Raw genomic sequence first — 27,526 nt, forward strand, 5'->3', positions numbered from 1 at the left:
AAGTTGAGCCACTGTTGTAGTGTCTTTGAAAAGTCCATGAAGCTTTTAGGGATTTTAGTTTTGGCATTGTGTCTTTTAATTTCTGTTTAACTAATCTCTTCAATTTTGTGTAATTCCCTTTCTGAAATTAAATGTCATGGTGTTGAGATGCTGTGGTATTTTTCCTACCATAGGGATGTTAAGTTTATTTATACTATGATCACTATTTCCAAGACATCCAGCTATATTCACCTCTTGTGTCAAGAATTGCCTCTCCTCTAGGGAGTTCAAGAACCAGATACTCCAAGAAGTGTCAAGAAACTTTCTTTCTCCATTCCATCCTGAGGTGACATGTACCTAGTCAATATGAGGACAGTTGAAATTCTCCATTATTATTCAGTTTATTTTTATAGCCTCTCTAATCTCCCCCTTAGCATTTCATAGTCACTATCACCATCTTGGTCAAGTGGTCGGTAATATATCCCTACTGCTATATTATCATTATTAAATCATAGAATTATTACAGGTTGGACCTCCCTGGCCCGGAACCCTTAGGACCTGAGCAGTCTCGAACAAGGGAATTTGCCACACCAAGGGAGAGCAGACCTCCAGGTTCTCCCGGGGCTCTCCTTCTGGCCACCAGCCCTTTCCAATGTGCTGCCCTGGCCCACCTGTCAGGCTTCACTGCCCCTGGTGTGCTGGCAGGCCTCTGCTCCCAGCCACTGGCCCCAACGGCTGCCGGATGGGTTTCTTGCCCCCAGGCCACTGGCTCTGCAGGCTGCTTCCTGCCAGACCATCTCCACTCCCAGCCACTGGCAAGCTTTTCATGCTATCTGTTTCAGGAGCTCCCTGGACCAGCAACATTCGTGGTCCCATTAAACCACGAAGTCCTGAACCAGAGAGGTTCAGCCTGTATCCATAGAGTTTTTATAGAACAGTTTGGCTCATTTAAAGATTGTTACTTCATTTGATTTTTCACTTTCTTTCACATATAATGCCACTCCCCCAGCATCACAACTGTTCTGTCATTCCAGTATATTTTGTACCCGGATATTACTGCGTCCCATTGAGCATCCTCATTCCACCAAGTTTCTTGTGTTGCCTATTATATCAGTATCCTCATTCAGTACAAGCCACTCTAGTTCACCCCTCTTATTATTTAGGCCTTAACGTTTGTATAGAAGTAGTTTAAAATCTTGCCACTATTCGGGTATGTGCCATTACATGATGTGATTGGGACTGTCCAGAGGATAGTTACAGTATCTATCAGGGAGGTCCCTGTGCATAGTGAGGTACCTGATGCTGTCAGCCATGCTAGAAACCCATTGGGAATGACGACAGACAGGGCAAGCACCTGTTGCAAGTTATGGAAAGGTTTTAAAAGTGGTTGCCACTGTATAGTCTCCTCCAGGTCCCCCTAGTACCTGACCAGGCACTGCAACTGCAAATTACCATCTCTACATTTTCTACCACTGCACAGCAACTTGAAGTCACTGGACATAGTTCTCTCATAAATTCAACTTCTGCTCAGAATAGTGGGTTGGCTCCTCTCGGGGAAGTTATTACTGAGTCCTAATTCTGTACCATCTAGCCCTGGCATCTAGTAGAGAAGCCTTGAGATGGCTCTAAATTACCCGCTAGCATCACAGAGCACCACACTTCTGCCTAACTGGGGCAGTAATTGGCACCGGAGCCAGATTCATACCAGTGGAGAGTTCCTCCCCGCAAACAGGAATTCTCCTCTGCCCAGCCACAGTCAGAATTCAACCCTTTTATGCCAACTGAGCAGTGCCATGAGAAGAGACCACAAGTCAATGTGTCCACAATTTAGCCCTTAGCATTCTGTACTTCACTTGAGAGCTGAAATACTATTTCATCATCCCACTGAAAAGCCACTGTTAAAAAGTAGGGCAAATGATAAACATTGAGCCTGAACCTAAAGCCCCTGCTCAGGCAAATTCCATTGCCTTCAGCAAAAATGTTGCCTAAAGTCAGTGATATCTGTAGGAGGACCAGGTGTCCCACTTTTTTAAGGGGGAAGACCTGTATTTAAGCCCTCCTGCAGGTGTTTTGACTTTTACTTTTAAAAAAATGGTCACATATTTTCTGTCTCCCTCCTTCATCAGTACTGGCCAGTCCTGCTAGTGGCTGGATCCCGGCTCACCAGTTGCTCTCTCCCACCAGTGATAAGTGGGTCGGGTCCAGTGGCCAATGATAGGGGTGGGTATACAAGACTGGAAGAAGGCAAAGATGCGCGGGGCTGACTGCTCCCCCTGCTGGTCCATCAGAGCAATCTGGCTCTTAGACAGCAGGGTCCCCCTCCCACTCCTATTTCTAGCTGGCACTGGCTGCAGTGGTTGTGAGTATGAACAGGTGCTAATTGTGTGTCATTTCTGCTGCTCACCCATCTGCCCTTAACATGCTTCCCATCTCGCTGTCCTCTGCCCGCTTTACCCCTTGGTCCCCCCAGCCTGCTGCTCCTCCATATTCTCCTCATGTTCCACTCCCAGCACTGCATAGAGAGCCAGCCCCGATCAGAGCACCGAGCTCACCCATAGCCTGGCCAGCAGACTCCTTCCTTCCCCCCATGTCTCTAGCTGGGCCAGCATCCCAGGAAAGCCCAAGAGCCTCCGGCCTGGGATGCTGGCCAGGAAGAGTTGTGCCCTGCACGTGCTAGAGCCCTGCAAAGCACTGGCATGAGGAAGCCTCTCTGCCCCTCAGCTAAGCTCCTGCAGGCTGTATAAGGGGGAGGAGTAATTTCCATCCTATTCACACCCTGAACCTGCAGGTTCCAAAACAGCTCTTGGGGCAGAGGCTTAGCACCCTCTTCACCCATCCCCACCCCACCCCACCTCCACCCTCAGTCTCGTGCTCCCAAAGAACACAGAGCTGCTCTATTCCCTAAGCGCCCTCCTCTTCTGAGCCACTTCTGTGACTTGTTTTGTTTAGGCCCCTGCAGTCAGGCTCCCTCAGCCTTGGTGCACAATGCATCCTCAGGGCTTAACCCCTTCCTTCCCTCACTGTAGCCAGGGGACAGGAGGTGGCTAGGTTACGTTGGAGGTCAACAGCAACCTAGAGGTGTTAGCTGCCTTTTGACCCTGTGAGAGCAGGAAGGAACAAGCTGCTTCCCACCACATGGGACCAGTGGTGGGAGGAAAGAGATGAACTCTGCCAGATCATCCCTTCCTCCTTTCCTGCAGCTGGAAGCATCTCCTGTCTCTTTCCTTCACATTGTAGAAAGGCTGCTGCTAGCCATAGTCAGATGTGAACTGTAGGAACAGAATCTGGACACTGTATATGAAGCAAGCAGAAGGATTTATTAGCACACAATACTGGCGGAGTGTCACATCACTTGTTATGCTCAGTGAACACTGCCAAACAATAGGTTACAACTAATTATATAGGATGCTCAATGGGCAGATCAAGTGATGGGGAGGAGGGGGGAAATCCTGGACCCCCTGGCAAAATAAGAGCAATAATATAAAGTTACATAGTGTTTCTAGTAAAACAAGTATTTAAACAAGCAGACATCAATTATCAATTATGTGTTAAGTGGCGATGTGTCTCATCTTCAGGAAGGTATCTCTGCTCCAATGTGGTCCATCTGCGGATTAAAGCAGAGACATTAGGAGTACTTGATAATTGCGCATTTGTTCCTAGCACCATTGAATGTGTCATATCCTGTCTCCAATCCTGGGTTGTTTGCTCTATGATTATCTTTCTTTGATGGGCTACGTGCGCTCGTGCGGGGGAGGAGGAGGAACCATCATGGACTGTGTTTGTGTGCCAATCCCAGACTCCAAATCTAGAAAAGGGTTTTTAACAAAATATCATGGCCTGCATCAGAAATTTTTACCTACAGAATCCTGGAAGAAATCTGGAGAGGGAAGCACGTGATCCTGCATTCCCCACACATATTGCACCAGGAAGACACTGTGCCAGGGACCAGGAGAAGTGGGTCAGTTCTGGGGACCCAGCCAGGCATGGAGTTCAGAGAGTGTTGGACAGGAAGGGTTGGGTCAGTCAGTCACCCCACAATGCAAAAGAGACATGGGTGTGTGTGTTTGTCTGTCACCCTTCCCTTTCCCTTAAGCATAAGAAGATAAATATAAAGATTCCAACACCACAATGTTTCTTTTTAACAGAGTCTCAGTTGACCTGATGATCATCTAAATGTGTGTGTGATTGATTGCCATTGAACTCTCTTGAATATGAATAATTTTACCAAGCTTTCTGTATTAAGCATAGGGGGAAATGGTCACCTTAAATATCCGGGCTATTTTAATTAACTTGAAAAAGCAGGTTAAAGTTATTTACATCTCATGCCTGTGATGCGTCAGCTTTGATGGTTTCAGAATGTTTAATATTTTGAGAAGTGAACTGGAAACACTTAGCTAAATTAAGTATTTTCTCTGAACTGTCACTGTAACTTGCATTGGCAAAGCAAATAGGAGAAATTGGATTAGATGCCGTCGATACTTCAGATCCTAATTGTGAAGGTTCCAAATCTTAAAGCAATGTATGGAGGCAAACCAAAAAAGCAAATACTGCATTGTCTGCAAAGCAGCTGATAGCTCCATGTCCTGATTAGTCAAATGGTTTTGACAGCATGACTGATCTTTGAACAGAAGCGTTCCGTATCTATTGGGTCCTGTGCACAGAGGTTTATGACATCACTGCCCTCCACCCTGCGTCATGAAAAATGATACAACCTGGCACACAGAAAGACACTCCAAACCAGACTCAGTGGTGGGAGGGGGGAAATCTGCTTTCTGAATACTAATCTGGAAGGAAAAAGAGATTATGGTAGTCCAGGCTTAATTCACTGAAATGGGGAATGGTTTTAGGAAACATACCCAGATGAATTGTGGGATGTTGGTTGTTGATGGAGAGAACTGGGATGTTCAGATCCTAGACTAGGAAGTGGTGTGAAGTGGAGAGAGAGGTTTAGCAAAACAACTATCCACTTTACCAGCCTCTCCATCTGAGATTCTGAGGGTCAAGGTATCCATACAAGTGTTATGTCCTATTTCACCTCCTAGAAAGAAACAGCAAAAGATTACTGAAATTACACTCATAGGAGAGCGTTAAAATAAAAAAAAAGTAGAGAAGGTCATCTGATCTTTCCTTGAAAAAACACACACAAACAATCAAATATCTTCAAAGGCTGAGAACTTTGGTCCAAAACCAAAGGAACTTGTGTGTGCTTGGAAACATTTTAGATGTAGCTATCAAATAAAATCCAGTCTCACAACAGTCACTGAATTTAAAAGACAGACCACTATGTGGTACCATTTAATACTTTCCTACATAGCAAACCTGTAAGTTATATTACTGGGAAGTTAATACTTAGCTAACACACAAAATAGTGCAAAAGATTATTCCTTTTATAGAGTCTTTACTGTGAAGAGCTCTAAGCTCTTTGCATATTTTAAAGAATTCAACATCACTACAAGCCTGTCAGGCAAAGTAGTCCTGTATTATCATTTCTATTTTAGAGCTGGAAAACCAAAGCCAAAGAGTTTGAGGGCTAAGCTTTCACAATCATCAGCTAACTTTTGGCCTGACTTTCAGGAGATGCTGAGAACCCACATAAAGTGAAGTTGTAGATGCTCACCTTCTCTCAAAGTCAGGGCCTATAAGTATCCAATTGAACGTTCACCACCCAAAAATAGATACACCCTAAATTAGCAGACACTTCAAAATTTTAGGTTTAAGGTTATACAAGAACTCTGTGACAAAGCCAGGAACATAGCTCACATCTCTGGATTCTCAGTCACGGTCTTAAGCCACAACAACCAAATGGAATCAGAAATGTCTGAAGTATATCAAGTCCTATGGCAGGTCAGAAAAATGTGTTCTCACCTTGTCACATCACAAGATTGACAGATGCTGCCAAACATTTTTCATCTAAATTTTCCACAGAAAAGTTAAAAGTTTGGACAGAAATTCAAATACTGAAAAATGTTATTCAAGCATTGAAGTAGTTCAGTGCTTTGACCAAAAACAAAAATCTAAATTTTCTACAGAACGCATATTTTAACTAAAAATATAATTTGGTTAAAAGCCTAATTTTAAATTGAAAATTAGTTTCAACTGGAAATTTTTGACCAGCCCTACACAATATGATCCAGCTGTGGGATATGGGGAAGTAATGTGATCATTTAACAATTGTGCAGTGCACAAATGCATTTTATAATAAAAGTCTTCTGTTTAGTACAACAGGCAACAAGTACAACCCATAAATAGCATTATAAGCAGAACATCATTCTAGTCCATCTTTAAAAAATGTACCATACTATATATACTACTGTTCTACATATAGTATGTGTCATACTCTCCTAAAACATCTGTATACAAGCAGGATTCATTTCCCTAGAGTAGCCCTTCTCAGCTAACAAGTTAGTTTTTCATTTCAGACTGGCCAATATTTCTGCATCCTTAAAAAATGAAAAGAGGTTAAAAAAAAAACCAACTAAGAAATCGCATAGAATACAGTGTCAGAAAATTCAAGAGAACATAAAATACCCTTACTTCCCTAAAGGGTTGCTGCAGCCGATCTCAAAGTGGAGATATATTATTTAACAATCACTAGGAGGCATCTACTGAAAAAACAATACACACCAGGATGAACATACAGAATGCTAGTGAGCAATTGGCAATATTTCGAGTGCCCTTTCTACCCAAAGGATGAATAGCCGTGCTCTTGGGAAAAGAGCAGGACATAAGAGAATGCAGTCGCCTATCGCAAGGCTGCTACAATCACAGGGTGAGGGAGGAGGGGAGGAAAAAAGCAAGTGGTTTTGAACTTGAAAGAAAGATTAATGTATTGAAGTAGTGCTCTTCTTCAGGCTGATGACATGAACAATAATCAGCTAGGCTTGAAATCTGTACAGCAGTAGCATCCTTGCTGCTGTGCAGGAGGAATTGAACGATAATGTATTTGGACACCAAAGCAAAGTGAGAAACAAGAATTTTTTCCCACTGTAGTTAAAGCATTTTAAAAGACAGGAGGTTTTTTATGTTCTTTACTGCAGCCAAAGCTGCACAAGAGAAGGGGTGGGAGAGATGACTTTTAATACCTGTTAGTACATAAAAACTCAGTTTCAAAGTAAAATCCAAAAAGGCGCAGAAGAGAATTGCACTGAAAATTTGACATTAAAAATATTGGTTTGACTCAAAACAGCAAAGACAGGGGCAATTAAAATTCAGACAGCTACTCTGCCCTTAACGCATCCTGTAGTGCCTAGTGTGGCAGGGCGTTGCCCTGCACTGGCCTTTTAAGGGGCTGAGACCTGGTGTCGGAGGAAGCCCAGCTGAGGCAAATAAGGAGGGCCTAGCTGGAGACTATAAGAGCAGCTCCTGGGAGGAGGAGAGACCAGACCTGCCTGCCATGAGAGAGGCTTCAGCCTAACAAACCTAGGCTACCCAGCCTGAGGCCCAGGGCTGAAAGGAGGCACTCATGGAGGCAGCCCTAAAAGGCCAGGCTGCGGTAGGCTGGGGGAGTTTGAGCCAGGGAAGCCCCAGGCCATAAGACCACAAGGCAGGGTTGCAGGAGGCAACTGGGCAGGCAGAGGCGCATCTTTGGCCAGGGAGAAATGGCCGGGAGAGACTGCAGTCCATCCTGAGACAGGACTAGAGAGGGACTGGCAGTGGGCCACTGAGGCCTGGAGGGTGCTGAGGAACTGTGTGTTCCTGGAGGGAGCTGGATGTTCCTGGGAAGAAGAACTGGGGGTCCTAGGGAGTAGGGAGGACTCTGGACTGAAGGAAGAACAATGATTCCCCCACGGAAGGAGGTGCAGACCAAGATCGGAGTGGTTACTGCCGGACGGCAGTGCCCTGAAGAGAACGCCTCACTCAAAGGGGGCGCGTCAGCGTCGGAGTGGCCAGCTACTTCCCCAAAGCCACACTGAGGGAAGAAGCCAAGCAGAAAGTGAGTGAACCTGCTACACTAGTAAAAGTCTCAGAGGAGCAGCCATGTTAGTCTGTAAGTTTAAAAACAAGGAGCAGTCCTGTGCTACCCTAGAGTAAGAAATATATAGGTCCATGAGCTTTCATTGATAAAACCCCACTGACGAAATGGGTTTTACCCATGAAAGCTCATGACATTACATATTTGTTAGTCTCTAAGGTGCTACAGGACTGCTCCTTGTTTTTGTAGTGGCTAGGCAACTCCCTGCAAGTGTTTCCGGGCAGATCTAGGGCTCAGCAAATGCTCTGGGTAGAAACAAACTGTCACATTAGCTGGTTATTAATTATTTCGGACAGCTATGAGATACGTGCATTGTTGTGATATTGTGTGTCTATACACGAAAATGCACTGAAGTTAAAATGAATAAGGGAGAACAATCCAAGACAGGAGTCTGAAACTAATCAAAATACAATCTACCCCACTGCAAAGAGCCAAATCATCTTTGACAACGGGCTCCAGATTAGTCACAGAGTTATGGACTTCTGGGTAAGAAAGCTTACAATAAAAAAATAGAAACAGGAAACAATCCAGTAATCCATGGTTGCGATGGCTTTTAGTAAACAAATTAAAGCAGTAGCACTTAATAAGAAACAAGTAAATTGTGAAAATCAAAATCGAATATCATCGGTATATATGTAAATGATCACTCTGAGTGGCTTCCAGCCAGGAGAATTTAACCACCATGAATCCTCTCTTTTGAATCAGCCCATGCTCCAGACCATGGGGTATCACCTACTCACGTCAATTTTGTGTCCTCACTATCTGCTAGGTTTTAAAGAGGTAGCAGTGTCTACTACACAGTGTTTGAGAAGGTTCAATAGCAGCAGAAAATAGCAACCAGGAAGAGAGAAAACCAAAGGCTACATCTATACTACGGGCTTTTTGCCCAAAAGGTCTTGTGCAAGAGCGCATCCACACTGCCATGTCGATTTGCACAAGAGCTGTGCTTTTGCGCAAGAGCGTCCATGGCAGTGTGGATGTTCTCTTGCGCAAGAAAGCTCTGATGGCCATTTTAGCCATAGGGGTTTCTTGCGCAAGAAACCCCATCCACACTGCCTTCTTGCACACGAGCTCTTGCAAAAGAGGGCTTATTCCTCATGGGTTGAGGAATAACTCTTCCACAAGAAGCCCTCTGTTCTGACGCTTTACTGTAAATTTACTTGCGCAAGAACATGTGTACAGTGTAGACACTCCGCAAGTTTTTGTGCAAGAACAGGAGTTCTTGCGCAAAAAGCCTGCAGTGTAGATGTATCCAAAGTGTCTTTCACAGTTCTGGTCTGTAGCTCCTGATCCTGCAAAGACTTAAGCACATGCTTAACTACACACACTGTGAACAGTCTTATTAACGTAACTGGATCTACTCAGTGTGTGTATAGTTAAGCTATTGCAAATGTTTTTGAAAGGTTAAGGTCTTGATCATTAATAACTCTGGAGTTGTTTTATAGACATTTCACCCAGGAGTCAGGCTCAGCCTAAGTAGAAACCTTTCCGGGAATGTGGTGAAAAGATTGATGAAAATTAAAAATCTACTTAGTGAAGCTGAAGTAACCAATATGTGATTAATACTTTCCAATTATATTTCAGTACAGTACATTGCTGAATTCGTTATTACCTGCACTCTTAACACTCCATCTGCAGTGTTAAATCCATCTGTTGCTGAAAATATGACTATATCTTCAAGGGTTTCTGAATCATCATGCTGGTACCTTTTAACATAATTGTAATGAAAAGTGATATTCATTAAGTAGTGAAAATTAGAAACCTATAAATAGAAGGTGGGGGGGAAGGACTAAGGTCTAGCAATGCCCACCTCATACAAATGATCCCGTGAGATGTTTCTGTTTAATCTTAGCATACTGGTCTAGATCCTCAGCCATCATAAAACAATATCACTCCATTGGATTCAATGAGTGACACTGATTTACACCAGTTGAGGATTGGGATTATGATTATTCAGTGGTTCAGAGGTAAGTAAGAGAGTCAAGTCATTGACCTGAATCTCAATTGTTTATATTATCAGTGAAGAGAGAGAAAATATTCCATGTGTGCATGATTGTGAAAAGGTCTTGCATGACATGAAATAAGACGTTTATGTCCTTACCTCTAATAGGTGAAGAACTTAATACTCCAAACACTTTCCAATAATAGACAGCTGATCACGTGTCTTTTTGGACAGTGTTCAATGTAGATAGCCTTGTTTCCTAAGTGCACTCTAAAATTGATGACGAAATAAATGTAATGGAATTTTTAGGGGGAAAAAAGTCACTAGAGAAACATACCACTGTTAATTCTTTAGAATCAGAATAATTATTTGCAATGCAGAGATTTTTGTTGATAAAGGTGGAACCCAACTGCATTACCTGACTTTGTAAGACTGCAGATCCTCAAGGATAAAAATACCACCTTCCAGCATAATGAGTACATGCAGTTAACGTGCCCATTAGATTCTTCCCAGTGATGAAGAAACTGGCACTCTCCTCTGTTGTTAGCTGATTGGTGAAAATCTAAAACAGTGATGTGCTCACAAAATGCACTGTAGCACTGAGAGGAATAGCGAAATAGAAAAATCATGTATTCAACAAATCATCAATTAACAAGTATTTCAAAGGCAGACTTCAAGGTAGGAGTGTCTATAGTAGATTTCCTACTAATCTGTAACCATTCTCAGCACAGTTCTGAGTCTGCGTCCCATATTTCATCCACCTGCCTCACCAGTATTGACTGCCCTGTCTTAAGTTTCAGATGGTGCTCTCACACCGCAGCATATCATGGTTATGGAAAAGGTGCTACTGGTTCTGGTTAGTGTTTCTGTCTTGTGAATGAAGTGGAAATGGCTTTCAATGTTGCTGCCACTTGGAACCATGACAGCCTAACTTTGCTTTCAGCAGATAAAGGCCTCGACTTTTCTTGGATGTGCATAGTTAGATAAATAAAGGACATTTACCAAACAGGACAGTATGTGCTCTAGGATATTGTGAGCTGCTACATTTCCTTATGTAGGAGGTGGCTTGGGCAGAGGTATATTTAACCAATCTTTTCTTAACTACCAAAAAAAAAGTTCGATACAAGAGGCAAGCAAACACATGCAGGTGATCTTATTTAACTAGGTGATTTGCCCCACCCGGCTTGGAATCTGGATCAGCATTCATAACTTCTGTGTTTTCAAAGCCCCTCAGACAAGTTCTAAAATCAGTTCTAAAACCCTCACACATTAGAGGCTTGTTTTCCTTTGCAAGCAGACATGGCCAAAGTGCCCAAGAATTCAAACTCGAAAAAGCATCTATTCACAAACCTGCAGGCAAACAGTGAAACAAGTATATCAGTCACCACTGTGATCTATGCACTTTGCCCTGTAGTGGCTGGTTCATAGAGATGATAAAGTGACTTAGTCTAACTTCAGCTAGAGGAGTTATTCTTAAGCTCAAGGGAGGAGGCCCATGTTTTTGGAACCAAGTCACTGAAGTTCTACTCACAGTCCCCTATGGGTGTGGAATTTATGTTGCAATTGCAGCTGTTGTCCACAGCCTGTGGAAGTGTCGAACCACAGGAACTAATAACCATCTCCACAGTAAACTAACAGCAACCTAGCAAAATAAATATAGACAAAAGACAGGAGACCAAGCCTTCCTTTTGGAAGTCATCCTTTCTCAGGGCAGTACACAGGAAGGCTATGTCTACATTGGCGCGAGTTCTTGCGCAAGTACACGGACGTTCTAATGTATGAAATCAGGGCTTCTTGTGCAAGAACTCTGATGCTCCCGCTCAGGAATAAGCCCTTTTGCACAACTGTTCTTGCGCAAGAGGCCAGTGTAGACAGGCAACATGAATTTATTGCGCAAGAAAGCCCTATGGTTAAAATGGCCATCAGAGCTTTCTTGCGCAAGAGAGCATCTACACTGGCATGGATGCTCTTGTGCAAAAGCACATCTCTTGCGCAAACACACATGCTAGTGTAGATGCTCTCTTCTGGAAGAGTTTTGCACAAGAACTCTTCCGCAAAAGAGTTCTTATGCAAAATCATGCCAGTGTAGATGTAGCTGAAGAGAGCACGTCAGGGCAACAAGGAATGCGTGGTCGCAGGCAGGGTAACATCATTCATTGTAACACGGAGTCCTATAGCACCTTATAGACTAACAGATATATTGGAGCATAAACTTCCGTGGGCAAAAACCCACTTCGTCAGATGCATGACGAAGTGGGTCTTTCCCAAGAAAGCTTATGCTCCAATCCATCTGTTAGTCTATAAGGTGCTACAGGACTCCCTGTCGCTTTTGCAGATCCAGACTAACACAGCTACCTCTCTGATACTTGATCATTCATTGTCTCCATCAGGAAGGCTTTCAGGCTTGACATTCTCATCAGTAGGATCCAAAGGTTCCAAGAGTCCCAATCTTAGAATTTAACTTTTTACTGGCCTGAGTAACCTTTTAGTATAAACTTTTTGGATATAAGGGTGCAAGCCCACCTAATAGCATTGTCATTTGATGAAAGGTAGCAGATGAACCATAATATTCCTGATCCGTAGTTGTGAATCAAATAGTGAGTAGAAAACCAATTTAACAATATATTTGTTCCCAGCACATTGCTGGTAAAATATTGCTCTTTTCACTGAGGTAAATGAAAGACAGGTAATGTAAAGTATTGTTTATATCCCCTCCCCCTTAGCTTTTAACTTCAACTAGAATGACAAGCTTCTTAATCTGCTTTCCTGAGAAAAATGTGGGGCCTCTACTTCCATATAAACAGATACTGGGACAGCACAGGGGCTGAAGAAAACCGCTGACTGTCTACTGAGAGGAAGCTTAAGAAGAAAGATAACTTTCCTTTGGAGGAGGAGAGCTTGCCCCTTTGCTTCAAATAACATCAAAGCAGTTAAGTAAGTTAAATAAGGAGGATGCTTTTGGCCAAAGATCTCTGAGTCAGAGTTTTTCATAATGGATATGAAACCTTTTTTCTTTGCACTGTGGTGGTTTGCAGGGCTCCTGGATAGCAACAAAGTATGACAAAATCCATCCCGAGAGAGAGAAAAGCCTTGTGGAGGGCAGATGTGTCATCCCTAGAATGGTGAAGTCCCTGTGGCCTATGAGCTGAAAAAGGATCCTCGGGCGGACCACTGGAGACACCTGAGGCCAGTTAAGAGCTGCCCAGTGACCTTTCAAAATCCCTCTTCTGGTGAGAGGAGGAAGAGGAGAGATGAGAGACAAGTTGCAGTAGAGGTATTGGCAGCAGGATGGAAAAGTTGATCCAGGGTGGAAGGCTGCATGGGCAGTGGGTGAAGATAGGGCTGGAGTAGGGAAACCCCCAGCCCACACCCAGCCCCACCCCTTCTGCTCACATCCTGCCCCCAAGAGAGTCAATTTGCTCTCAGTGTTTTGATGACAAAACTTGCTAGTGTACACAAAGGTTATCAAGTACTTAGGGAAGATCTGGCATCTAGGAGCCAATATAATCAATTAACACACTAAAGAGGGGGCAGCGAAAGTATTTCTGTTTGCATTGGCTGTTTGTTTGTTTGTTTTGCTTTGTGTTTCTTGGGATAACCCTGTGGCCCACCATGTAAATAGGGAATAATACAGCCAGAATGTAGAAAAAAAAAAACTTCCAGAGTCAGACTGATTTATTCCATGTCTCCCACTGTGCAAGGGAGAAACACTGAAGCTCTGAGGTAAAAGAGGTGACCTGCCACAAACGGGATAGTTAAATATAGGAGAGAGAGAGAGAGAGAGAGAGAGAGATCAGAGAATGGCCTCAAGCACAGTGCACATTAGATAACTGTACTAGTTTAAAATACTAGGAGCCTAAAATAAAAACCTCAAAGAAAAAGCAGCAAGGTGACTAAGCTCCACTTAAACTTAATGTTTATTTTTTTCTTAAAGAGCTTTTACTATTATTTTGGGAATCAGTGATCTTATTCTACTCTAAATAAGATCAAAACCTTGCCAGTTACTACAATTACCTGAATAGCTCAATTAATTTTGCCTCTTTCTGTAAATCTTTTTATGAGCAGATCAGTTTTCTCAAAAGCATCCACCACTCATTTTTCTTCTCCAAATACCCTCCTGCAAATAATTCTTGGTTTGTAACTTCTTCATGAGTATGTCACTGTATTTAATATTCTAAATTCCAGCTGCCTTAGACAAATAGATCTCAAGGAAGAACTCTGTTATTTGACTAGAGCATTTGAATATTTGTGTCCAATCGCTGGTTTGAAAAAGGGTATTTCAAAAGTGAAACCACAGTCTAGACGCAGTTCCAAAAAAAAAATTTTTTTGAAAGAAACCATACTCCTCTTTCAAAATACCCTTTTTCGAACAGCAATCGGATACGAATATGCAAATGAAGCGCGGGATATTGAATTCCACGCTTCATTTGCGCTTTCGATTTGCCTAATTTACATCCCTCTTTCGACAGAGGGATGTAGTCTAGACGTGCCCTCTGTGTGCAAACTTTTAAATGTGTTAGGGGAAACAGAAGTGACAGTATCACATAGATCTTGAAAGTTTAAGTGCCTAAGTTATGAATGAAGAACATTATGTGGGATGTGGCATTGGTGAAAACCACTGCAGCCTGACACACTTGGCATATTCATCATAAATCACCCTCTCTTATGGTAATCAAAATGAATGCAACCAAGCATTTCTTTCAGCAGCACCCTCTTGATGTACATATACAGCACAGCATTTGAATATTTTGAAATGTTATCAAAAAGCAAACCGCTCAGGCTTTTGGGGACTTATTGCAGCCAGGTTGGGCCAAACTGATCTTTCGTGTGACTCCATTGAAACCAGTAAATTTGGCCCACTGTGTGATGTTAGAAACAATCACAATATTAAGGGAGAGATTTTCATAATCACAAAAGAATTAAGTGCTCAAATGCCACTGTAAGCTGGGTGCTTATCTTTCCATATGTGCCTTTGAAAACCTTCTTGTATTGCCCAATTTAATTGAAAGATCTGACTTGATAAAATGAGTGCTTTTCAAAAATATTACACAATTACCATTTGCAGTGAATTTACCCCAATAATTCCTAGTACAGCAAGCACTGCAACTATGGTCTACAAAGAAATCACAAGCTACAAAATTTTATAATTAGTAGAAACTAGTGCACCATTCATTACAGGTGAAATCCATCCTGCTGCAGTTGGACAGCATCATGACTAGTCACAAATTAAATCCTACTCAACAGCACCATGTAATTGCTAGCAATATAAAAATCCCAATTGTTTACCTGAGTGAAAGATGTCAGCATAGGAATAGCAAGATGTTTTTTAAAGCTTTTCATGCTGTGAAAATTAGCTTCCCCACATCATAAAATCTGTAAGGAGTGGAATATTAGATCTTTTTCAATTAACTTATAAAGTTTAATTTAGCCTGACAGTTTCATACATACCCAGGAGAAGAGGAAAAGAAACATGATTTAGAAATCATGTTCATAAACTCATTATCTGGGAACTCGGTGTCAGTAGATTGGAGGTGATTCTTTGTGATATCCATTTTTTTGACAAGCTGTCTGTAGTCCCAGGAACTTCCTCTGGATAGAAATTCCATGTTTTAATCAGCTCTACTCAAGAGACATTTGTGTCTACAAAGCACTGTGGGCGTATATTTGCTAAGGTTCTATGAATTTAATGCATGGATGTCTGGAAGCAAAGTAACTGAGGCTTCAGGAGAGGCTACATATGCACTCCTAAAAAATTCTTCACAGTGAAATTATTAGGGAATCAGTGTTACAAAGTCTGAATTAGATGCAAATCTGAACTTCTTCAAAGTTCATGGATATTCAGATCAGTAGTTGCCAATGCATCTCTAAAATAAGGCCACGTTAAGTATTTCAGAGAGCTGGAGGGACAGGTGAATCAAACAGTAAATACAAATTTTACAGATTCTTTTAGCGTCAGGGAACTTTAGCTATTTTATCCAGAACATCTGAAAAAAAGAAACAAAATATTAAACCTGGCCCAAAGAAGTGGCTGGGTGTAGGAGTCTTGGTACTTTGTTCTAAGAAGCTCACCGTGAACATCAAAGTTAAGCAACCTGTTCAAAATTGAATAGTCAGTTCAACAGGACAGATCACACTCTTCCATGCCCATCTGTGATACAATGTACCTTCAACTGCGATTCCTCCATATGGTGGTCTTCCCACCACCAGCAACTAAAACAGCATCGAGGTTATCATTGTCCAGAGTCTTAGAGGTATCCAAGGTAATTGGATGTGACTGTCCTTCCAATAGGTCAAGCCCTATAATGTACACATAGAAGCACAACAGTTAAGGATTAGATTAACAGACTTCCAAATCCTTATTTTAAAATTATTATTCTGCAGATGGTACAGCAAAATTACTAAGGGCCAATGTTCCCTCTAATATTTTCCATCCATGTGTGGATATTTTCCATAGATGTGCAGAATAAACTTTGTGTGTGCGCCAAAGCATGCACCACCAGCAGGAACAAAGAACCTCTCCCAAGCAGCCACACAGGTGCATAATGTAGAAGGAACACAGCTACAGGCTAAATCCTCCCTCTTGGATCCAACATAACAGCTCGGGTTGATGAAGAGAGAATCTAGGGGACTGTAAAGAGAAGCTTTCCCCAAGTTGCAAATCAGATCTTCTGAGACTGCAGCAATCACCCTATGTCTCATGCTGAGCGTGAGCAGATGGTGAGTCCACTTCCCCAACACCCCACCTCACTAGGGATGTCAACATGTAGATGACTACACAATTAACCAATAAGCCTGGGCATATTGGTTACTCCTGTTGACTTCACACATTCCCCGTGTCCCCCACGAGCACCAGATCTGCCTGCCCCACTTCCACACCTGTGCTGCTGCCTCTGATAGAGAGGCAGCAGCATGGAGGGTGAGGGGGGCAGGAGGGAGCCAACATGCGCGGGAAGCCAGCTTTTAAGCCAGCTCTCTGTGCATGCCAGCTCCATGGACCCTCCTGCACTCCCCTTTGCTGCCTCCTACAGATATCCTACAGAAGCAGCAAGGGGGACAGGCAGGAGCCAGTGCTGGGCTCTGCAGTGCTGCCTGCTCCCTCCCTGCTGCTACTTCAGATATCAGAGGCAGCAGCGGAGGAGGGAGGGAGGGAGAAACAGGGGGCTTCCTGGGAGTGGAGCCAGGAGTGCACGGGCTTCTGGCCCTGCCCCAAGGGACTATCGAAGAGTTGTGTAACTGCTCAGATTTGATTTACACACTAAGAGCCCTACACTGCACAAGGACACAGAAGGAACTTCTCCAAAGTCAGCATCTGCAGTGTGCAGGGCATGCAAACCCCTGGCATAAGCTCCCATTTTATCCAATCTGTCAGCAGCACATCAGAATTACACACAACGTGCTGCATTAAATCCTCCCTGGCAGAAAAGGAGAGAGCAAGATTTGACCCTAGTAACAGGAACATCAGTACAGAAGAAACATGGTTAGCTCAGATCTTTGCTCATCTAATCAAACTTCTGGAATTTGCAAGTTTCAATACATTTCTCAAATTAATGTACAGTACTCCTGAATTTCCTTATCCTGCCCCAAACGGGATAGAAAAATCAGGTAGTAGTGCTGGAAAGGCTGTTTTTGAAGTGTTTTCAATAAGAAATAAAGGAAATAAAGGAAACCTTTACAAGGAAGCCTGTCCTGGTAAGATTCCTAGCTTGCTTTTCGTAAAGCGTTCTTTATAGCATGCCTTACTTGTGTTAACATTCATGTATTTGTATTGCGCCTTTTTTGCATTTTCTTTAGGCTCAACAGCTTTTGCTAAGCCTAATGGGAGGAGAGCTTTTATTAATGTACATGTTTCTGTTGGAAACTTCGTCAGTGCAGGGTTCACTAAAACGGTGTTAATTACCCAAATAAAAAAATTGCAAAATTTCATTATACTGAACTAGGCAATCTATGTGATTACACAGTCCAAAAGCATGTCAGATATTAGTGCATTGTTATACTGCAGCCCCGAAGCCTTAAAATTCGATTTGGCCTGGAGGAGAATTGTTTCTCTGCAGGGTGAAACTCACTAAGCAGCAGTGTTCCTGTAAAAAACAAAAGCTCAGTTCTTCCCATACATGTGGGATTTCCAGTCTCTGGTTGGTAGGTGACTGTAAGGACATATTATTAATTAATTTAAATGACAAAGTCAACTTCACATGTTGCAAATGCAAACTGGAATGAGGAATATCTATGTACAGTAAATTCCAACAGCAACCTATTTTACATGAAACTTGTGAGTAATTGTGCGCTTATCATTTGGTTTTTGTCCATCAGGAGATTGAAGATTTAGTTATTCCTAAAACAAAACAAAACAACAAAACAAATCGGATTCTCCTATTGTTTACATTGGTGTAACTCTACCAATGGAATTACAGTACTCTGGATTTACTAATGGAAGAGAAGGGATTCTGGGTTTTGTGTTTTTTCTAGAACCTGCCAGATTTGTACAAGAGTCTTAAATGACAAATATAAAAAAAAAGAGGAAGCCCAATTTTAAAGTAGAGTACAAAAAGGAAGGCAATTATAAAAGCTAAGAGTAGTTATTCCATATAATCTACAAAACCATATAGCTAATCTCTACAACACAGATGTATCTATAGCCCAGATTATTTACAATATACTCCAAAGCATTGTGAATTCATACATTGAAATAACCCTGGATAAAATTCCACTTACCCATGTTCCATGCAATCCTAGGATCAGTCTTTGCACTTCTTATTGAAAAATGCACCATGACAGGAGAACTGCTCATGAAGGGATTATCAATTGCTTGAAACTCAACCTAGCAAAACAAACATTCCATGAAAGATTAATACAGCATTTGGCAACTGGCAAGCTTGCTGTACATGCAGGTACAGTACTTCTGACTAAGAGCAGTCTAGATCCATGCTTCACCTCACAGTTCTGTCTCTAGAATGAGTGATATTGGGTGGCTGACAAGTGATCTTCATGGTGTATAAGTCCTGCCAAGTAAAAGATGTCTTAGTATGGTTCTCTAGAAGTGTAATATATACCCCATTAGTGGGTATCTGGCAATGCTGAACACTAATTTGTTTTCTGGAGTGTCTTCATCTTCAGCATCTAGAGCTGCCACTGTAAATGGGGAGAGAATAAATATCATTCTCCAAGATGAGCATGGACATAAAAGCAGTTCGTGGTTGTGTATTTGGGATGGCTCCCTTTATCCTCATGGGAATCCAAATATTTTCTTTCGACAAACAAAGAAAACTCCATTGATCCTCTTGCAAACACTTCTGCACGATGACACATGTATATCCAGAAATGTACAAATTGCAAGTCATTTTGGGGGACCCATCACCAGATTTAAAACAAACAAAAAGTACTGTTTCACAAAACGCATAGTCAGCCTGTGGAACTCATTGCCAAGGGAAGTTATGTAAGCCAAAATTATAACTAGGTACACAAGAGTTAGATAACTTCATGGTGAATGAGTCCATCAGTGGCTATTAGCCAAGATGATCAAGGATGCAACTTCATGCTGTAGATGTCCTTAACCTGCCAATTCTCAGAAGCTTAATGACAGGGGATGGATCACTCAGTAGTTACCCTGTTCTGTTCATTCCCTCTGCCCCGGCAACAGTTGGAAGGGCTACGTGGACCATTGGTTTGATTCAGCATGGCCATTTTTATATTCTTCCCATAATACATGGCCTCTGTTAAACAAAATTAAACAACTAATATACAATTGACCATGAAATCACTTTCAACATTGTCCCAAACACTCTCCAACTAACACCACTCAATAACTGAAAAGCCTGAACAGTAAGGAAAGGAAATCAGAAATACACAACACCATAACAATAAATTGGCACAGGCACTGACGAACAGCCAGTGAGAACAAGTTCAAGAGCAAAGGAACTTCAGAAACAATGCACAGCCTAATGAACCCTGGTCATGCACTAAAAAGGAGTCAACTTTATCGCCTTATCAAAATATTGAAGACTGCTGGATGATCTAAAATTAGCTAAGCAGTAGTCCACTGGATAGGGCATTCAGTTGAGAGTCTGGAAGGTTGAATTGTACTCTCTGTTCTGTCTCTGAGCCATGGTGTGATCTCAAGCAAGTCATTTCTCCTTCCTTTGCTGTTGTTTCCTTGTCTCCCATTTGTCTATCTGGCCAATTTAGACTCTAAACAGCTTGGGAACTGTCTCTTACAATGGGTTTGTATCATGCCTGGCAGAATGGCACTCTGGATCTCAGCTGAAGCCAGGCCCATCAAGGGGGAGGGGAGCAAAGGAGGCAGTTGCCCTGGGGCCCAGTGATCCAAAGGGGTATAGGACCTCCAGCCACCACTGCCACTTCTTCAGTAGCCCAGGGCCCTTTCAATCACAGCCAGAATACTGTGAGGTGCACTCCAGGCATCTCTGAGAGCTAGTGGGGATCTGGGAGGGGTGCGGTGCACTCTATACAGCACTGGGGGCTGTCTACCCCTAGCCTCGACCCTTCCACCTGCAGCCCTGACCCTTCTGGGAGTGCTGAGTAGGGCCTTCCCTCTACCTTACCCTACCTTGGCCTATTGCGCTGGAGCCTACTACTAAATAACACTAATGAACATCTGATCTCTTCCTGTGATCAGCAAAGTAAGTAAGTGCGGGTTTGCATCATAGGATTCAAGGAAGCTAGAGGAATCAAAGTACTGCTTCAGTCTGGTCAACTTCCACCTTCACAATTATCTTCTTCTAAAGGGGACTTCTCAGAGTGCACACTGGCAAGATTGTTCATTTCAGAAGAGCATGTGAAATCCTGGCCCTGTTGAAAACAGTGACATTTTTGCCGTTGAATTCAATGGGATATGGATTTCACCTATAGTCCATTGCTTACTTGAGGGTGGAAGGCAATTTGAGAGGGAGAAGGAAGGTGGTCTTATGAACAACAGGCCACACAATCTCCATTTGTTAGCCACACAAGTCCAGCAATAGGAGATATGTTCCTACAGCCCAGTCCTATCAGTGCTCCTACCCAGTGCTCATTCCTCCAGATAATATGGCTTTTGGGTGAGTGACTCCTCCTTCTCCTCCTCCACTTTTACCTTCTCCTCCAGCAGCTTTTTCAAAATTTGCAGCGGTGAATATTTGAGCCAAAGCATTTACCCTTTCCCCAAAGATCCAGTTAGTGAAATAATTCATCTCAAACCATTATTAGAATTGCCCCAGTTTATATACATCACACAGACCCATTAGGACACTTCAAAGTGTGTATCATGCCAGGGAGGGTGAAGCCGGTGACATTCTACCAAAGGCCCAGACATGCACCCAAGTTAAGATCAATAATTCAATATGGCACAGACACACAGATGGCTGCATCTTATTGATTTTTCCAAATGATTGTCAAAATCTGTTATTTGCTCTCACCTGTAATGGAAATTGACTCTTTTTATCTCTGATCTGCACCTGGATGGGGACATAATCTGTGTCAGGGAATGGGGAGGAGGGAGCTGAGGTGTTAATATCTAACTCGCATCTCCAGGAAATATTCACAGTTGATCTTTAGAGTATGCACTTCCTTTGATCCTAGATGACAGGCATTAAGTTGTACATTTAATTCAAACAAATCTCATTGTAATTATTGCAACAAGATCTTTTGATTGGCCAATAATTTATATGAACTTGTAATTTAGACTGTCTGTGGGCATTCTGGATACAAACGCCTAGAGTCTGTACAGATATAGGCATGTAAATAACTTTTCATAAGTAGTCCCATGGGCTTCCATGGGACCATTCATGTGTAATAAATGAACGTCTATACGAGTTTCTAGATTGGCACTTATGTTTGTACAGTATCTAATACATAGAATCCAGAACCTGAGGAGGTGATTGAGGTGCTACTTTAATACAGTTTTTAAAGTTTATTGAAATATAAGAAATTTCCCCTTATATAAAATTTCAATTTTTAGTAGAAAATAAAAAACACTCAACATTTCAATTTGGAAATGCCACTTGCAGAGCCTATGGAAATGTTTGTTTGGGTGTCTCCTGCTCCCATTCTCTTCTCCTCCAGCTCCCATGATGAACCACTATGTCCCTCTATGACTCCATCCTGGGAATCGCTAGTCAAGAGTTTTGATAGAAAATTTTCCATTAGCCCTAATCATATATAGTAGCCCAATGTCTGTGACTCTGTAATGCTGAAACACTGGCTGTTCCCTCTGGGCAACGCTGTTGCCTTCCGCCATGGTGCTTGGCTGACTTCTGCGCCACTCAGCGAGGCCGCCGCATGGGAGCAAGTGGCCGTTTGGGCCCCGCGCTCCCCATGCAGCATCCTCTTGCTCCTGCGCAGCGGCCCGGATGAGCAGTGCAGAAGTCAGCTGAGCACCACGGCAGGAGGCAACAGTACTGCACAGAGGGAACAGCCAGGGGGCGGGGCCTGTACGAGAGTGCGTCTCTGATGTCAGGAAAGGGCGCCGGATTCAAAAGGAAGAAAGCAGAGCAGACACAGAGGACGTGGAGGAGACAGAGAGGAGAATGGAGGAGGCAGAGGACAGCGAACGAGAGAGAGACACGCAGCAGGAGGAGGAGAAGAAAAACACAGAGTGAGAGGCAGGAGGGGGAGAAGATAAAGAGAGAGAGAGGCAGAAGGTGGAGAAGAGCTGAGAGAGAGGGGAAGGCAGTAGGAGGAGGAAGAAAGAGAGAGAGTGAGAGACCGGAGGCTCAGGAGAGAAGACCGACGTGGAGGAGAGACCTGAAAATCCCATCTTACGGTGGGTTAATTGGCTAGTCTTTACATAATAGTCCAAGTCAGACAAACAAATACTGCATCCTACAGAATTTCAAAATGAAATTATTCACACCAGTGAGAAGATTTGTTCTGGGTCTTTCTGATCCTGTTCTTTCTACTCTTTAGTTCTACAGTTATACATTTTTATAGGAAGTGTTAACCCTTCACCAGCTTCAAAATTCAAGAAGATCAAGTGTGTTACTCTTATTTATTTTCTTTGTTAGTTTTCTACAAGAGGCCGCACGCTGTTTGCCTACATTTTTTGTCTGTGTTCAGAACTGAATGATTCTTCAAAAATATTTTGTTCATAAACAATTTCTTATATCAATAAAACTACTTGAGATGCTGGCAAGATTCCCCTGTCTCTGGAGAACTCTGCACTTGTTCTATGGTCCAAAGCCCCATCCACATTAACTCTGCTCCACAGAATTACTGTTTTTGCATGAGGAAATCTGGAAGATACAGAACCAAGCTGGAAAAGCACCCCACAGTATAACTCTCTCTTCATACAGCGAATTCATTTTAAACAATATGTTAAATAAAAAGAAGCTCCCCCATCCCCTAAAAAAGGACTGTAAATATAGAGTGTTTTAAAATTCATCACCTTCCCTTTCTTCTGTGTTTTTCAGAACCTAGGGTACATTTCCACTTACACAGATTTTAGCATCCTCTGCAATCTGGGCAAAAGTAGGAAGTGAGATCTCAGAAGACATGATCCTTACAGTACTTAGTTTATCAGCATAGGACTTGAAGGTCGGGATAGGTCTGTCCTCTTGCTTAGTTATACCAAGAGTCTCAAGAACTTCTAGGCTGCGTCTAGACTGGCATGATTTTCCACAAATGCTTTTAACGGAAATGTTTTTCTGCCCTTTCAATGCTGCTCTGTGACATGCTATTTGTTGCTTTAGCATTGTCTTAAGATGTATGCAAACCTCTAGCATGACACCAACACCATTTACAGAAACAAGATCTTGTTTCTATCTTCAGTTTCCAAGCACTTTAAAATGAAAAGTGTATATAAAAGAAACATTCAAATAATCCAACACTGTGCATGGTCTTTAAGAAAGAGTTGTAAGTCAGAAAAATGTAAATATATTGCTGGAAATTTCTTGGAAACCAGAAAGGTCTAGTTAACTTCATTGTCTCATCATCTGAGCAACACTTGGGGAGATCCAATATCTCAATACTTCCCCATCCCTGTATGGGGTGCAGGGCTAGTTAAAGAGAAAAAAGATGAGACCACAGGATTGGTGTATAGCAGGTGTGGAAATTATGCAGTGAACATTAGATCAGTGAAGATGGCTATTGTGAAAGAGCTTTACTAAACAGATGGCACAGTAAAAAAAAGAGTAAAGCATCAACAAATCACAATATCACTATTATCAGAATAATCTGACATGTTTGAAATAGGGGAATGCTGATTAATGTAGCAGTCTAGGCTGTTCTCTCTGTTTACTTCAGTTCCATCCACAGAAGATGAGCCTTCTCAGCAGAAGAACCTCCTTAAGTTAATTGCTAATGGGCTTTGGCCAAGCTGATCTACATTTCAAATGAACAGAAGCAACTGGTCAGAAGTCCACAGCATTATGATAAATTTGGATTCCCATTAGAAGGAAATTGAGGTATAATGTTTCCTAGCTCTTTGTGTGAGTGGTTCATTTAAAACCACCTCAATTTTACAGATGTTCTTCTCTTTGGGGACATTAAAATGTAATTCTCTATCAGCCACATACCTTACCTGTCCCCTTTCAACACTGATATCTTTATTTACTGAGACAAGTTTTACCACTTCCTCATGTTTAGACACACCAGAAATATTAAAATATACAACTTGAGAAAATTGCTCACAGCTTCCATCTTTGGGGCCTGGCTAGCTCCTTTCATAAGACAAAGAAATTCAATGGATGAAAGTAATTTCTGCAGTTACTGAAGCCTTTTTGCTCAAGAGAGGCTTGAAATCCCTTCCAGATTTTCAGAAATTAAAAAGATATTTTTCTTCCTATTTTATATTCAAATTTTTAAAAGTGACCCATTTCCTCTCATGCTACTGTGGTGGCTTCTTGCTCCATTATTACCCACTTGCTCAACTGCTTACAGTTGAATAGTTCACAGTTGTCACTGGTATTACAGCACCATAGTTTCCTAGGTCATCTGACAAGCGCTCAGATGACAATCATTTCCCTGGAGTTCAAAGAGGCTAAAGTTGCTCTATAGGGAGAAGAAAGAGATGATGAAGAGAAGTAGTAGCTAACAATAAAGTAAGAGAAATCATGAGCTCTTTAGCTCAGAAGCAAAAGATACCCACACAACAGTGGGAATAGATTCTTGATTCCAAAAATATGCAAATTTTCAAAAAGTTCCTTATACGTGCACTTTGTCATAGAATATTAGAACTGGAAAGAACATCAAGAGGTCATCAAGTCCAGTCTCCTGCCCCCATGACAGCACCAAGCACCATCTAGACCATCCCTGATAGATGTTTATCTAATCTGCTCTTAAATATCTCCAACAATGGAGATTCCACAATCTCCCAAGGCAACTTATTCCAGTGTTTAACTACCCTGACAGTTAGGAAGTTTTTCCTAATGTGCAACCTAAACCTCCCTTGCTGCAATTTAAACCCCATTGTTTCTTGTTTACACAATAATATTCTCTAAAGTTAATCCAAATAAACTAAATGATGTGAATTACAACTGGCTTAATTAAACTGTGTTAAAAGTCCTGTGTGGAAATTCTCATTCTGAACGGAAGTGGCCTTAATTTAGTATGCCTTAATTAACAAAACTAAATCAAACAGACCACTTCAGTGCCAAATGAGTGTATCCACATAGGAGTTTAATGCAGGTTAACTATCAAGTTGTAATTCACATCTTTTCATTAATTTGATTTAACTTCAGAGTTTCCCCATGTAGACAGCCCTAAGAAGTCTACACTTTCATTCCCATCTTCATTCTGAGTACATTCCAAACAGTCCATCTCTTTCATCTGCCTCCATACAAAGTGGGGCTAATAATGAGCAAGCATTTTTGTAAAGTGCTGAAAAATCCTAGGTAAGTGCTAAGCTTTTAGCATAAGTCTAAGACTTAAGCCTCCATGGTTCTATTCCTAAATATTGCTGACCCCATTGTGTGGGTCAAGTAATTTGAAGACAGAGTTACAAGAGGATACCATAAAAATTGTGCTAATGGCCTTAGCCATCCTTTATTTGATTAACATACTAAAACTCACACCACTCTAAAAATGTTCTCTAAATAAATGTTCATATCCTTACCCCAAAATAACTGAGGGGGCAGACCCAAAGCTTGACAAGACACCTTTTGTTGTGCCTCAAAGATCAGTAACATCTGGCTCTTTGTGAGCCACTGGAGAAATGTTAGACATTCTACTGAGAACATGCCACTATCATTTTCTGAGTGTTCAGATATTGGAACTGCCAGCAGGAATGGTCCAGCGGATCATAACCATTGTAACTGGCTCTCTCAGATATGGGTCTTCACATATCATAATACTACCTAGCACTACTCTTGGAACAATACATAGCTAGTGCAGAGTAAGGAGCATTGATGTTACATACTCATTAGTGACAAGGAGTCCTGTGGCACCTTATAGACTAATGATGTATTGGAGCATAAGCTTTCATGGGTAAAGACCCACTTCATCAGATGCATGCAGATCCAGACTAACATGGCTACCCCTCTGATACTTGAGACTCATTAGTACCCACCTCCATCAATAAATGAGTCACCATATTGTAAACCATGGGGGGCAAATATCAGCTCATGGGCCAGAACCATGGCAAGCTGCAACTACTATATTTACCTGTGCCTCTGCAGGTACAGGTGATTGTAGCTCCCGTTGGCCACGGATTGCTGTTCCCAACCAATGGAGGCCGCAGTAAAAGGTGTTTCGGTCCATGCCACTTCCTGCAGCTCTCATTGGCCAGGAATAATGATCTACAGTCAATGGGAGCTACAATGGCCCATACCTTCACAGGAGCAGGTAAATATAGCAGTAGTGGCCTGTCAGGGGCTAAGCCTGGTGAACTGCTGCTGTTTTATTGCCCACCCCTATTCTAAACCAGTTCAAGCTTCTATATGCAGCATCAGAAAGTGAGCATGATAGCAATGCAGTCTTGAAGTTACAAAGGCATGAATTATTGGACTGAAGTCCTAAACAGAAGGAAATGGCTGACACCTTCTAAGCTGCATCATTTTGGTACAGTCTCAACTGAGACTGAAATTCAAGCCTGCAATTTTGCACCAGGCAAGTTTTGGCACATTCAAAGCCATTTTTGCACATATAAGTTGGGTAATTATATGAGCAATTCAGAACTTCAAAATTGGCTCACTGGTAATTTCAAAGAAAAATTATTTTCAAACAACAATTACATCTCAAAGCTGTGGTGGCTTAACAAGGCTTGTTTTCTGTGTTCATATATTTTATTTACAAAAGCCTGTTTTCTAGTTCATACCAAGATCCATCATACACACATACAAGCTTATAAGGAGGTTATATTTAACGTGTGTTTTGAATTGCCAGGTTTGGTTTTTTGTTGTTGTTTTTTTAAAAAGAGGCCCTCAAAGTTGATAGTGTCCCTTTATTTCAGCTGTACATGCTTCCATTAAGAAGTCACTACTGAAGAAAATTATTTTTCTATTTGACAGAGGAAATTTTAGGTCTGTGCAAAACACATGAGTGAAATTCATCCCCAGACAGCTGGACAAAACAAGCGTATGCACTGATTAAATCCCACTTAGATCCTATTTTTATCAGGTAAGTGCTGCATAGGCTTTTTCCTGGCTTTCCTTAATGATTAGCAGTATACCCATTGAAATCAATGCGATTACTCACTACAATAAGCA

At 42.0% G+C, this 27,526-nt stretch overlaps 1 long non-coding RNA gene across 8 annotated transcripts in view; it reads right to left on the reverse strand.

The window, feature by feature from the left end:
- Nucleotides 1–3,275: 3,275 nt before the first annotated feature.
- LOC102454831 (uncharacterized) overlaps nt 3,276–27,526 on the reverse strand; it is a 29,876-nt gene continuing 5,625 nt past the window's right edge. For 2 of the 8 annotated variants that reach the window (XR_012905885.2, XR_012905881.2), the window contains 4 exons: nt 18,606–18,711; nt 9,564–16,190; nt 4,836–5,017; nt 3,276–3,583 (listed from right to left, as the gene is read on the reverse strand). This is a non-coding gene — a long non-coding RNA (uncharacterized LOC102454831). The remainder of the gene's footprint in view (nt 3,584–4,835; nt 5,018–9,563; nt 16,191–18,605; nt 18,712–27,526) is intronic. The other 6 variants (XR_012905888.2, XR_012905887.2, XR_012905882.2 and 3 more) reach the window with 6 other exon arrangements.

The sequence above is a fragment of the Pelodiscus sinensis genome, chromosome 9 (assembly GCF_052426305.1).
Source record: "Pelodiscus sinensis isolate ZL-2025 chromosome 9, ASM5242630v1, whole genome shotgun sequence".
In the NCBI taxonomy this organism is placed as follows: domain Eukaryota; kingdom Metazoa; phylum Chordata; order Testudines; family Trionychidae; genus Pelodiscus; species Pelodiscus sinensis.